Source organism: Mustela nivalis (assembly GCF_964662115.1).
Source record: "Mustela nivalis genome assembly, contig: HAP1_SCAFFOLD_164, whole genome shotgun sequence".
In the NCBI taxonomy this organism is placed as follows: Eukaryota; Metazoa; Chordata; class Mammalia; order Carnivora; family Mustelidae; genus Mustela; species Mustela nivalis.
In genome coordinates, this window is record NW_028136461.1 from 827,893 (window position 1) to 842,406 (window position 14,514).

General features: G+C 45.0%; 1 pseudogene across 1 annotated transcript in view; it reads left to right on the forward strand.

The window, feature by feature from the left end:
* The first annotated feature begins 248 nt into the window (after positions 1–248).
* The window catches only part of LOC309857007 (small ribosomal subunit protein uS5 pseudogene), a 356,723-nt pseudogene continuing 342,457 nt past the window's right edge, over positions 249–14,514 (forward strand). The window contains exon 1 of the transcript XR_014316682.1: positions 249–262. The product of XR_014316682.1 is annotated as a small ribosomal subunit protein uS5 pseudogene (transcript). The remainder of the gene's footprint in view (positions 263–14,514) is intronic.

Below are 14,514 nucleotides of genomic sequence, written 5' to 3' on the forward strand. Positions count from 1 at the left end.
CCATGACCTTGGTGTCCTATGGCTTTAAGTAGGAAGCCCCAGGAAGGACAAAACAAGAGCCCTCTGAACCTGATCAAGAACTCAGGATGTCTTGTGGTTTAATGTCAAACTTCCCCTTTCTGGAGACATAGAGGAAGGAAAATGACATTCAGTATACCTTCCTTTAGGCCAACATATCCCCGGAGACGGCAAGGTGTCCTTTTACACTACAATTTCTAGATATCTCAAGGAAAGGTGAGGTCGCAGGTATGAGCAGCTCTCCGTGGGGTTTTTCGTCCTGTGGGTGAGAGCGTACTTTGTCAGCGTCTTTTGCTTATGGGTCAGTGATGACTAAGGTACGGAAAGTCCCTTTCCGAGGTAAAAGGTGAGGGCATCGATATATGGTGCCGTCTGTGTCCTCGTCTCCTAGTGTTCTGAAACACGCGGCTAAGGGATGAGGCCTCTGTCTACCTGGCTTTCCCTTAAATACCTTTGAAAGTCTTTGAGGAGAGTGACCTTCTGCATCAGAGCTAACTCTCAGAGAGGTCTACCAAACCCGTTGTCATTATTAGTTAACTGTACTTGTTGTGGTAACGGGTATAGACATGTGGACCAAGACTCTTTAGTCAGAAGGAAAGGGACGGCGTATATAGACGGCTTGCAAGGCCCATTCGAGCAGACCTTTAGAGTGAGCCGCAATGCCCTTGCAAGGACTAGTGGATCAGGAAGTTTGGGTCCATTTCGGCACCTCAGTATTCCTCTGCCATCGAAGTGAATGAACCCCTGGACCTTGCCTTGACATGAATGTCCCATGCCCTGCTGTTGGGAAATGGAAAAGGCAAGCAGACAAAGGGAAATATCATATGGCTTCCCACAATATGTGCCTCGGGAGGAATACCTTGGCCCTAGTAAAGGAAGGGAATAATGAAGGGCAAGAAGTCAGAGAAGGAGACCCACCAGGAGTGACTCAGGACTCTGAGAATCCAGCTGAGGGCTACCGAAAAGAGAACTGATTAATGGGTGGTCAGGAGTTGTGGCATATATTAGGAGGAGCACTAGGACGTCCATGCAACTAAAGCATCCATGAATACTCTGTCAAAAATGGATGATGGATGATAGGCAGGCTTTCTCAACAGAACAGCAACAAGAACAACATCAATTCATAGGAAAACAATGTGGCCCTCTCAAAACCAAAGGAAGTCACAGGGAGAAAAGGAAAGAATTATATTGTTTATTATCTTTCCTTATTGAAATGACATGGGTGGGTTTCCTAAAATGTCCTTCTTTGAATTGGGTCTTTATCCATGTAAATTAGAGTTTACCCACCTCTTCCATCTCTGGATTTGATGAGAGGACATGACAATGCATTCACTAAATACATAGAAGAGTGGCCCAAGCAAATGACTTGACCTGGCCTTCTGTGTGTTGGCAGGGGTTGGATTACTGCTTCAAAGGCTTCCGTCTAAACTAGAGAGCTGAGATTTTGTAGGTTTCCTGACCTAATCTTGGAATTTTCTATGTGTCTGGGAATTTATCCTTTTCTCTCAGTTCTTGGATTTGCTAGCATAAATGTGTGGCTATGCCTTTTCGGTTATTCTTTTTTCCTTGCTACCAGTTGTGATGTGGTTTCATACTTGCAACTGTGTGCTTGTCTCCCTGTTTTATCCCAGTAATGGCTTCTGCGGTTTGTTCGTGTTGTCAAAACTCAAGTGTGAGATCTCCTGATTTTTTTCCTATTGGTTTGTTTGTATTTCCTTAATTTTGATAATCACATGTCTGATTTCAATTTTTCTGTTAACTTTGGAGTTCGGTTTTTCTTCATCTTGTTCCTTCAGTCGTCCTTTTAGGTGGCTTTCTTTTTCGGTGGTTTTAAATTTTGGAAATGCACACATTTAACCCTATATTGTTTCCCCATAAAATGTTTTGGCATCCTCCTCTAAGTTTCTTAGAATTCCTTCGTTCGTGGCTCTTTCTTCTTTTCCTTTGGATTTTCTTTCTTGCATTCATTGTAGTTTGTGAGTGTGTTGTGTTTTCCACTTTTAGTGTCTGGCTTTATTTCCAATTTTAAAGTGATATCTTCCTGTTTTCATACCTTCGTGATCATAAGTGCACAGGATAGGTTTTGACTTCTCTTCCATGAATTACGACTGGATTTGGACTCGAGCTCATGACCTGCGATAGACAAAGTTGTTAGGTCTGCTGCTGGGAAGAACATATCTTATTGTCCTCAGAGACGCAATCTTACTCATGGACCCCCAAAGTTCAGGTGGTCTCGAATGCCCATGTGGACGTCTGTTATTCCTTAGCACCTTCCCATCCAGATAATCTGTCCTGTGCTTAACCTGGATATCATAGTTGCCAACAGTATTGGATAAACGTCGCCATCTCCATTCCTGTGTGTTCATAGGCTTCCAACGTTTAGATACACCTTTTTTCATGGTGGATATGTTGGCAATTCTTCCAGGTTTCTGATGTTTTGATGCTCCATCAAGACAAAACACCTTCCGCTTAGCTTTTTTCTCTCGAAGGCATAAAATGACTCTCGCTGACTTAGGCACAAACACTTTGGCTCTCTTCTCCTTGGGAATAGCATAACCTACGTCTTCCCTGTTTCTTCACTTGCAAGCTATGAGTATCTTTATAGTCGAAGGAAATCTCCTATGGGCAACAGAAGGACGAGCCTGTTTAATATTTGCTGTTTTCTTATGGATGTTTCTATTTTTTTTTTTTATTTGGAATTTCAACCACTGTTACAAACTGTTTGTATTGACGGGAGACTTTAGTCCTGAGTACTGAATGTATTATTGATAGGTAATAGTTCACTTTCTCATTTCGGTTGGCTTCTGACTTGGATTCTATTTGCCTTTCACCTATATGGTATTTTCTTGGGGTTGCTTCATTGGTACGATTCCTCGCTTCCTTCCCATATTTTGCATGTCTTATCTTTGTGTGTTTGCATGTGCATGTGTTAATGCTGTGTGGTGTGTGTGTGTTTCACATCACAATTATTATTAAAATACGAGAGAATGGAATTCGGTCTCTTGTGGGTAGCAATTCAATTTGACATGCCTTGAAATCTCACATTCCATTAGTTTCAGGAAATCTCCTTAAAGGAATGTCATCTCTTGTCCTCTTCAAGAATCCCGTGTTCTCACAAAACGGCCTTCCAACAAACAGCACCATTTGAATTCCTCATTAGATTCATAATGTTTGTCCCAATACCCTTTCTTTTTCGTATGTTTCTTGACTGTCATGAGTTAGTGAAATCGTCTGTTTATTGTCTTTCTGAGAATGATAGATGTGACAAAGTCCAATGCTCTCCGCAAGACTGCCATAAGAGACATGTGGAAGAATTCCTTCTTGCTTATGTCACAGTACAAATTGTGGTGACATGAAGACAGTGAGATGGTAGTAGTGTCTAATAACCTCAGGCTTCTTCAACCATGAAGGCAACAGAAAGATGACCACAACAACTGCAGTGGGGTGGAAATTGACCTGAAGCCTACAAGATAAACTCCACAGCGAAAGAGAACGGAAGTTGCAGAGATGATGGGAGAAGGTTGGAGACATGGCTCAGGGGAGATTTGGTTGGTTCGTGGATCAGAGGGCTGGAGTCCATGAAGAGGACCAAAGCACAGGAGAGCAGGGCACCCTGGGATCACACAAGGAACCTGTTTCCCAGTGCCGTTGACTGTGAGACGCAGAGGGTCTGAAGGGCACGAGTACTTGACAACACAAGTGTTGAGGGCTGAAGTTTTCCTATCAGCAGGCTTGGCAGACATCAACTTGAAAGAACACCATCTTTTTCCTGCATATGACACCAACAAGCGACCAGGAGCAGACAGCCTGGAGACAATGATCAGAGAGAGACAATACCAAGAGACGCAGTGGGAAGATGATGAGTCGTGGGAGTGATTCCGTGAAAGGCAGTGTTCGTGGAGATGACTCAATGTGGACATATTAAATTTTGGCTCTCACAACAGCAGCATCAAGACAGAGCTTGGCCAAGACAGGTATGTGAGGACAGAGACTCCCTAGCCAGCCAACACAAAATACCAACAGTGGAACACTTGGAGGATTGCCTTCCTCAGTCCAAGATGCTTAGTCCAAGGAGAACAGACTCTCCCATATGGGACGAGAAGAAAGCTTTGACCACATGTTCTCTTCTGAACACAGCATTCTGCAGGCCTGCGTTCTGTTGAGTTGGTAGAGTTTCTCCTTTCACAGGCACACCAGAGCCCACCAAGGTAAACCTCAGCATATTCAGCCCGGACCCTAAAAACAACAAACGGCCGGAAAGGAGAGCTACTGCAAATGACTGGCCTCCAGGACAGGGTCAGCCACAACACAAACAGCAGTGGCATGCATGCCACATACACTCTCACAAACACACACACACACGCATGCACTCAACAAACCCTAAGGGCGAGCCTTGGGTCACTCACGGATCACTTCCTCCTAAATAAATTACCCTCAGGTTAGAAAACAGAATGAGTTTAACGAATACAGAGAGGTGACAGAGACTTAGATCCAATGCAAAGATGGAAGAATCAATTGATTCCCAGGTAAAGGAAGAAGGAGTGATTACGACTAGGCAGTCAGAGTGAAACCTCTACATAGAGCACGCCCGATGCGGGATAGAAAGCGGTGGCCTGGATACTCGCTGTACATCAGAAAACATAGGAGATATCAGAGAGTCTCGAAACACAGAGATAAAACTGATAAAGATAAAAACACCTAAAGAACTCCTGAAGAGAAGATTGGCAGGAGACTGGATGCAAAGTTCGGGAACATGGTAGAAGTGGAGGATCCAATTAGGAACCGAGAAGAACAAGCCTAGAAAATAAGGATGCAAATTCTAAGAGAGAAGGCAGAATGATGGAACATGATAGTGAGCTTAGGGAATCTCTAAGGAAATGAAAGAGGTGCCTCTTGTAGGTGAAGTAAGAGTGAGAGAAAGAAAAGAGGGCTGATCCTAGATTAGAGAACTCGGGGCTGGAAAGGACCCTCATCTGGGAGCAGAGAAAGTGGTCCAGAATCAGAGGCACAGAGAACTCCCAACACCTTCCACAGAAGCGGAGCACCTAAAGACATAGTGCCATTCCCCCCGGAAAATCTAGGCATGGAGGTATTGTCTTTAGGCAAATAGGCATCGGAGAATAGTTTGTCCATAGCCCAGTCACTGACTTCAAGAGGAAAAGCTATACCAGCTCTCGAAGCAGGCCGGATAGCTCAAGCAACAGCAGCCAAGCCAAAATCCTTATCCCCTGCATTTCTGAACAATGACAGAGCAGCGGTTCTGTCTAGAACAAGGAGGTATTCAGAAGTCAATTGTTGGGTCCCGGGTTGTGTCCATCAGTTCAGACGCGGCCTTCAGATCAACTCATGATTCCAGGGCCTTGGCATTGACTCTGTTCTCAGGTTCTCTGCTCAGGGGCAAGTAAGCTTCTCCCTCTCCAGCTCCACCCCCTGATTGGGATCTCTCTGCCTCTCTGTCCAAACGTGCATGTGCACGTTCGATAAGATAACAAAGACAAAAACAGTGCACAATAATTGACTGGGGCCAAAGGATGTTTTATTGAATTTGGACCTAGGTTCCTATGGAGGGCAGCCAGGTATAGAGAACCTCCCACCATCCTAAAATGCCCGACCTTCGCTTGGAGCTTCCTTGTTCATTCTCCTGTTCTTTGCCTTCCTGGATCTCCTCACCAACCTGCAGCATCCGCTGTCTGTCGTGCTGTACTGACCCCTTGTTAACACATTGTGCATCCTCTCGGGGCTCCATTGGAACATGCCCATCTTCCTCAAGAGGCACTGTTTGCTTATCGCATGTAACCATTTGGGGGATGGTCATGAGAGGGTGAAGGCAGGCTTGTGCTGCCACATCTCCATGCAGTTCCACAGAGGGTAGCTGATCCACCATGAGGGAGTGCTCAAGGTTCTTCCACATTCGAATCTTCTTCAATGCGTCCTTTTGCACATACAAGTTGTCTTCCTGAAATGGGCACGGAAGTCTTTCAGATGGCTTCACTTGGGCTTGGGTCTCTTCCAACATGCTCTCCGTTGGCTTCTGTGGACTCCAAGAACATGAGTCCGTCCTGGACCTAAGGTTTTAGGGTGTAGAGTCTGCCTTGGATGAATGGTGTTCTGGAAGATTGGGAGGCCTTGTTGGCACCGTTTCTGGAGATCATCGAGGTACTCGTGTGCTTGCTGTGGAAGATTCCAGACATGTCTTTGGCACGGTTGCGGGGGTTCACTTTGAGCTTCCCTTGGGTGGACCTTTTCCTGTTGAGATGCTCCATGATTTGGTGGTAGGGTCTCACCCTTACGCAGGGCTCGGATTTCCTCCCCTGAGGCTTTGCTTGTGGTCTGTTAGTTTCTTGGCCTGTCGTGGCTAAGATGGAATGAGGGATCCTTGCCTTTCTCCGAGGTCCAGAGGGCTGGTGCTGACACTCACGACCAAATACTATGAATTGGGCCATGGAGAAGGTGACACCGACTCGCTTCGCAAACTGCCTTGGTGAGAGACCCAGGCGGCTCCAGCGGTTTGGGATGGCTTGGGGTCCTCTTGGCCCACCCATGACTACTCCAGTCAAGTGTAGTGATCAGGCCTGGGTTGATGAGGAGTGGTTGCTATGACCTCAAGGCTTTGTGACATCACAGATGCTGGCTTCACTGAAGCAGCTGTCCCTCTCCCATGACCTTGGTGTCCTATGGCTTTAAGTAGGAAGCCCCGGGAAGGACAGAACAAGAGCCCTCTAAACCTGATCAAGAACTCAGGATGTCTTGTGGGTTAATGTCCAACTTCCCCTTTCTGGAGACATAGAGGAAGGAAAATGACATTCAGTATACCTTCCTTTAGGCCAACATATCCCCAGAGACGGCAAGGTGTCCTTTTACACTACAATTTCTAGATATCTCAAGAAAAGGTGAGGCCTCGTGGGTATAAGCAGCTCTCCGTGGGGTTTGTCGTCCTGTGGGTGAGAGCGTACTTTGTCAGCGTCTTTTGCCTATGGGTCAGTGATGACTAAGATACGGAAAGTCCCTTTCCGAGGTAAAAGGTGAGGGCATCGCTATATGGTGCTGTCTGTGGCCTCGTCTCCTAGTGTTCTGAAACACGCGGCTAAGGGATGAGGCCTCTGTCTACCTGGCTTTCCCTTAAATACCTTTGCAAAGTCTTTGAGGAGAGTGATATTCTGCATCTGAGCTAACTCTCAATGAAGAGGCCTGGACCGAACCCGTTGTTATTATTAGTTAACTGTACTTGTTGTGGTAACGGGTATAAACATGTGGACCAAGACTCTTTAGTCAGAAGGAAAGGGACGGCCTATACCGAAGGCTTGCAAGGCCCATTCGAGCAGAACTTTGGAGTGAGCCGCAATGCCCTTGCAAGGACTAGTGGATCAGGAAGTTTGGGTCCATTTCGGCACCACAGTATTCCTCTGCCGTCGAGTGAATGAACCCCTGGACCTTGCCTTGACATGAATGTCCCATGCCCTGCTGTTGGGAAATGGAAAAGGCAAGCAAACAAAGGGAAATGTCATATGGCTACCCACAATATGTGCCTCGGGAGGAATACCTTGGCCCACTTAAGGAAGGGAATAATAAAGGGCAAGAAGTCAGAGAAGGAGACCCACCAGGAGTGACTCAGGACTCTGAGAATCCAGCTGAGGGCTATCGAAAAGAGAACTGATAAATGGGTGGTCAGGAGCTGTGGCATATATTAGGAGGAGCACTAGGACGTCCATGCAACTAAAGCATCCGTGAATACTCTGTCAAAAATGGATGATGGATGATAGGCAGGCTTTCTCAACAGATAGCAACAACAACATCAATTCATAGGAAAACAATGTGGCCCTCTCAAAACCAAAGGAAGTCACAGGGAGAAAAGGAAAGAATTATATTGTTTATTATCTTTCCTTATTGAAATGACATGGGTGGGTTTCCTAAAATGTCCTTCTTTGAATTGGGTCTTTATCCTTGTGAATTAGAGCTTACCCGCCTCTTCCATCTCTGGATTTGATGAGAGGACATGACAATGCCTTCACTAAATACCTAGAAGAGTGGCCCAGGAAAATGATCTTTTAGGCCAACCTTTCTCCAGAGATGGCAAAGTTTTCCTATTTCCTCTGAAATATCTAGAGATATCAGAAACAACAAGTCCTCTGGTATATCATCCCGTCTCTCTGAGGTTTGTCATCCTTTGCATGAGAGAGTGACATTATACATTATAGCTAATCCTTAAGGAGGAGCAATGGACAGCACTCCTTGTTACCATTATTTATCTCTACCTACTGTGTTAATGGGTATAACCCTGTTGACCAAGTCTCTTTAATCAAAGGAAAATTAATGGCTTATATCGATGGTCTGCAAGGCTCACTTGAACAGAACTGAGGATTGAGCTGCTATGTCCTTGCAAAGACTAGTGGATAAAGAAGGTGTGGTCCATATTGGCAACAGAGTATTCCTCAGCAATTAGGGAGGATGAACTCTTGATTCTTGCACTGGCATGAATGCCACAGGACTGGGTTTGTGAAATGAAATGGGCAAGGAGACATAGGGAAATATCATATGGCTTTTCTCATATGTGCCCTAGGACGAATACCACGGCCCTTAGTAGAAAGAAGGAAAAACTGAAGGGGATAAGTCAGAGAAGGAGACAAACCAGGAGTAACTCAGAACTCTGAGGAATCAAGCTGAGAGTCAAGGAAAAAAGAGACATGCAGGGAATGAGGGAACGGGCTAATGGGTGTTGAAGAGTTCTGGCATATCTTAGGCGGAGTACTAGGTCATATATGGAACTGAAGCATCAGTGAATACTCTGTCAAAAATGGATGATGGATGACAGGCTGGCTTCCTCAACAGTACAAAATAATACAAAAACAAGCTGGCCCTTTCAAATGCAGGTGAAGACAGACAGAGAAAAGGAAAGAATTATATTTTTATTATGTTTAATTATTGAAATGGAATATAATTTATTTCCTAAAATGTCATTATTTGAATTGGGTCTTTATACTAGTAAAGTGGAGTTCATCCACCTCCTCCATTTGTGGAATTGATGAGAAGAAAATGGCATTGCCTTCTCTAAATGTCTAGAAGAGTTGAACAGGAAATGATTTGCACCTCGCCATCTGTGTGTTGACAGGGGTTTGATTACTGCTTCAAATGCTTTAGTCACTACTACAGAGCTGAGATTTTGTAGGTTTCCTGACCTAATCTTTGGAGTGAATATGTGTCTTGGAATTTATCCTTTTCTCTCAGTTCTTTTCTTTTGGGTTTGCTTCATTAGTGCTATTCTTCACTTCCTCCCCATCTTTTGTGTGTCTTATCTGTGTGTGTGTGTGTGTGTGTGTGTGCTGAGTGTGTTTCAAATAACAATTATAATTAAATTGATGGAGATAGGAAGTCGGTATTTAATGGATAGCAGTTCCATTTGACATGCCTTGAAAACTCACATTCCCTCTCTTTCAGCCACATTTCCTACAAAGAATGTCATCTTTTGTCCTCTTTGATAAACACATATTTTCTCAAAACTGACCTCAACAAACACCACATTTTGTGTGCCTGGGTAGTGTCGTATTATTTGTCCATTTTTCCCTTGCTTTTTCATATGTCTCTTGACAGTCATGAGAGAGTGAAATTGTATGTTATTTGTCTTTCTGGGACTGATAGATGTGACGTAGGCTAATGCTCTCCACAATTCTGCCACATGAGGCAAGTGGAAAGAATTCATTCTTGCTTATGGCTGGGTAAGATTCTGTGGGGCTTTTTCAGGACAGTGAGATGGTAGTAGTGTCTGGTAACTCCAGACTTGTCTTTATCCAGGAACACAACAGGAAGATTACCACATCAACTTCAACATGGCAGAAATGAACTGGAGCCCACAAAGCAAACTCCATAGCAAAAGAGAGAATAAGTTGCAATCACTATGGGAGAAGATTGGAGACATGGTTTAGGGGAAAAGTGGAAAGTTGGTAATTCAGAAGGCAGTGAGACAATGCAATGGGCAAAGCCACAAGAGATCGGAGCACACTTGGAACCCACAAGGAGTACGTTCTCCAATTCCATTGATTCTGACCATCAGGGGGTCTGAATCATACTAGTTTATGCCAACAAAGGGCCTTGAGGCCTGGAGATTTTAGATCAGCAGCCTTGGCATATCAACTCAAAAGAACACTGTATTTCTCTGTCAGAGAACACCAACAAATAGCCAGGTGAAGACAGCCTGGAAACCACGATTAGAGACAATACCAGGTGACACAGTGGGAAGATGGTGGGTTCTGGCTGTACATTAGTGAGAGGCAGTGTTCTTGGAGATGATTTGATGGGGGCAAAAGAAATTTGGGGCTCTCGCACAGGCAGCATCAAGCCCGAGCTACTGGCCAAAGACAGGTTGGTGAGGGCTTTAATTGCCTCTCCTGCAAACACGAAATTCTAACCATGGAACACATAGGGTACTGTGTTCCTCAGTCCAACTTGCTTCATTTTAAGAGAACAGATTCTCCCATAGGGGACTAGAAGAAAGCCCTGTCCATAGGCTGTCCCCTGACCACAGAATGCTACAGGCATTCATTCTGTTGTGAAGGTTGAATTTCTCCTTTCACAGGCACACCAGATCCCACCAAGCTAAACCTCAGCCTATTCAGCCCAGACCCCAAACACACCAAAAGGCTGGCAAAGAGAGCCTCTGCAGATGACTGGTCTCAAGGACAGGGGGCAGCTATGATACAACAGCAGAGGGCATGCATGCCACACACACATACCTGAGACTCCCTCAAGGGCCAGCCCTTGGGCACTCCATGATATCTTATTTCTAAAGAAATTACCATCAGGATAAAAAACAGAATTGATTTTTCAAATACTGAGAAAGAGTCAGAGACCTATATCCAAGACAAAGATGGAAGAATCAATTGTTGCCAAGGAAGAAGACAAGAAATTATCATGGCCAGGTAATCGGAGTGAAACCTCACATATAACACGCCCAATGGAGGATTGAAAGCAGAAAGATATCAGGGAGTCTCAAAACACATAGATTAAACTGATAGAAATAAAATAAAGTAAAATAAAATAAAATAAAATAAATAAAGAATTTCTAAAGAAAAGATTGGTAGCAGACTGAAGGAAAAGTCCAAAAAAGCTGGCAGAAGCAAAGGACCAAATTTTTGACCTGGCAGAAAAGGAATGGTAAATAAGGAAACAAATCCAAAGAAAGAAGGAAGAATGATGAAACATGACAATGAGCTTAGGAAAGTCATTGACTCCAAGGAATAGAAAGAGGTGCTTATTGTAGGAGAAGTAGGAGTGAGAGAAAAAAAAAGAGGGCTGAACATGGATTTGAGAATTCAGAGCTAAAACTGTCCCTCATCTGGGAGCAGAAACAGAGATCCAGATTCAGAGGCAAGGAGGACTCACATCACCATCCACAGAAGCATGGAACCACAAGACATAGTTTCATTCAATGGAGGAATTCTCTTTACCTAAATATGCGTGGGAGTGTAGTTTGTACATAGCCAAATCACTTACCTCAAGAGGACAAACTATACCAGCTCTCAAAGCAGGTCAGGTAGCTCAAGCAACACCAGCCCAAGACAAAATCCATTTCCCCTGCATTTGTGAACAATGACAGAGCAGTGTTTCACGTCTAGAACTAGGACGTATTCAGAAGTCAAAGGTTGTGTCATGGATTGTGTCTATCAGTTCAGAGGCGGCCTTCAGCTCAACTCATGATCCCAGGGTCTTGGCATCGACTCTGGTCTCAGGTTCCCTGCTCAGGGGTAAGTCAGCTTTTCCCTCTCCAGCTCTACACCCTGATTGTGATCTCTCTGTCTCTCTGTCAAATATGTGCATGTGCATTGTTTGACAAAAAGACAAAAACACAACCGGGGTACAAGGATTGACTGTGGCCAGGGGATGTTTTCTTTAATTTGGACCTAGATCTCTATGGAAGGCAGCCAGGTTCAGAGAACCTCCCACCATCCTCAAATGCTAGACCTTCGCTCAGAGCTCCAATGTTCATTCTCCAGTTCCTTGTCTTCCTGAATATCCTCACCAACCTGTAGCATACGCTGTCTGTGGCTCTCTAATGGCCCTTTGTTGTCCCACTGTTCATCTTCTGCTGCCTCCATTAGAACACGCCCATCTTCCACAAGAGGCATTGTTTGCTTATCCCATGAAACTATTTGGGGGATGTTCATGAGAGGGTGAAGGCAGGCTTGTGCTGTCACATCTACATGTACTCCTCCAGAGGGTATCTGCACGACCCTGTGGGAATGCTCCAGGTTCTTTGACATTTGAATCCTCTTCAATGCGTCCTTTTGAAGATACAAGTTGTGTTCCTGAAACGGGCACGGAAGTCTTTCAGATGGCTTCACTTGGGCTATGGGTCTTTTCCAACATGCTCCATGCTTGCTCCTGTGGACTCCAAGTACATGAGTCCATTCTGGACCTAAGGTTCTAGGATGTAGAATCTGCTTTTGGTAAATCGTCAGTTTTGAAGATTTGGAAGTCATTTTGGCTCTATTTCTAGGGATGCTACAGCTACTCATTATAAGGTCCGCTAGGCCAGAGGGAGTCATTTTGTGTTTCTGCAGTAAACTTATATTGAACCCATGCTGTAAACAAAATTGACCCTACTCCTCCCAGAGGAGCTTACTCTCAAAGCCTAGATACAAGGGTGAATCAGGCCAGGTGAAGACATCCCATTAGAGGGGCACGCATATATCTACTAGGGTAAATTGAGATCCAATTGTCCACCCATGTGTTACCTAGCATTTTTGTTTTTGTGGTGTAGCAGACTTAGCACGACTGTGCAGTTTTTTCTGTATTGTTATCTCATTGGCCACGTCTGTATAGCCTGGCTAAACTACCGCTATAAATGTTAGTCTCTGAGGCTGGGAGGGGTTGCCTCTTTGCAAGAGAAGGCCCTGACCGGTCAATATGATTCTCGATGCTTTGTGCAAAATTAACGTTTGCTTGACCTTCACTTTGTATCAGTCTCGCTCTTTTGAATAAGGACCCTATCTTTGGAGGGCCACCCGAATTCAAATGATGAGAACTGAAACAGCATTGGAATTTTTGGAAAAGCCTCTGGAGGTAAGATCATGGGATCCTGCATGGAGCTGCAGTGTACAGTCTCCTACCAATCTTCTCTTCAGGAGTTCTTTAGGTGCTTTTATCTTTATCAGTTTTATCTCTGTGGTTCGAGACTCTCTGATATCTCCTATGTTTTCTGACGTACAGCGAGTATCCAGGCCCCTGCTTTCAATCCCGCATCGGGCGTTTTCTATGTAGAGGGTTCACTCTGATTGCCTAGCCATAATCATTCCTTCTTCCTTTACCTGGGCATCAATTGATTTTTTCATCTTTGCATTGGATCTAAGTCTCTGTCACCTCTCTGTATTCGTTAAACTCATTCTGCTTTCTAACCTGAGGGTAATTTATTTAGGAGGAAGAGATCCGGAGTACCCAGGGCTGGCCCTTAAGGTTTGTTGAGTGCGTGCGTGTGTGTGTGTTTGTGAGTGTGTATGTGGCATGCATGCCACTGCTGTTTGTGTTGTGGCTGACCCTGTCCTGGAGGCCAGTCATTTGCTGTAGCTCTCCTTTCCGGCCGTTTGTTGTTTTTAGGGTCCGGGTTGAATATGCAGAGGTTTACCTTGGTGGGCTCTGGTGTGCCTGTGAAAGGAGAAATTCGAGCAACTCAGCAGAACGCAGGCCTGCAGAATGCTGTGTTCAGAAGAGAACATGTGGTCAAAGCTTTCTTCTCGTCCCCTATGGGAGAGTCATTGTCCTTGGACTAAGCATCTTGGACTGAGGAAGGCAGTTTTCCAAGTATTCCACTGTCGGGATTTCAAGTTGGCTGGCTAGGCAGCCTATGTCCTCACATACCTGTCTTGGCCAGTAGCTTTGTCTTGATGCTGCTGTTGCGAGAGCCCAAAATTTATTATGTCCACATTGAGACATCTCCACGAACACTGCCTTTCACGGAATCACTCCCACTACTCACCATCTTCCCACTGCGTCACTTAGTATTGTCTCTCTCTGATCATTGTCTCCAGGCTGTCTGCTCCTGGTCGCTTGTTGGTGTCATATGCAGGAAAAAGATGGTGTTCCTTCAAGTTGATGTCTGCCAAGCCTGCTGATAGGAAAACTTCAGCCTTCAACACTTGTGTTGTCAAGTACTTGTGCCCTTCAGACCCTCTGCGTCTCACAGTCAACGGCACTGGGAAACAGGTTCCTTGTGGGTTCCCAGTGTGCCCTGCTCTCCTGTGCCTTGGTCCTCTTCATGGACTCCAGCCCTCTGATCCACGAACCAACCAAATCTCCCCTGAGCCATGTCTCCAACCTTCTCCCATCATCTCTGCAACTTCCGTTCTCTTTCGCTGTGGAGTTTATCTTGTAGGCTTCAGGTCAATTTCCACCCCAATGCAGTTGTTGTGTTCATCTTCCTGTTGCCTTCATAGCTGAAGACAAGCATGAGGTTATTAGACACTACTACCATCTCACTCTCCTCCATGTCACCGCAATTCGTACTGAGAC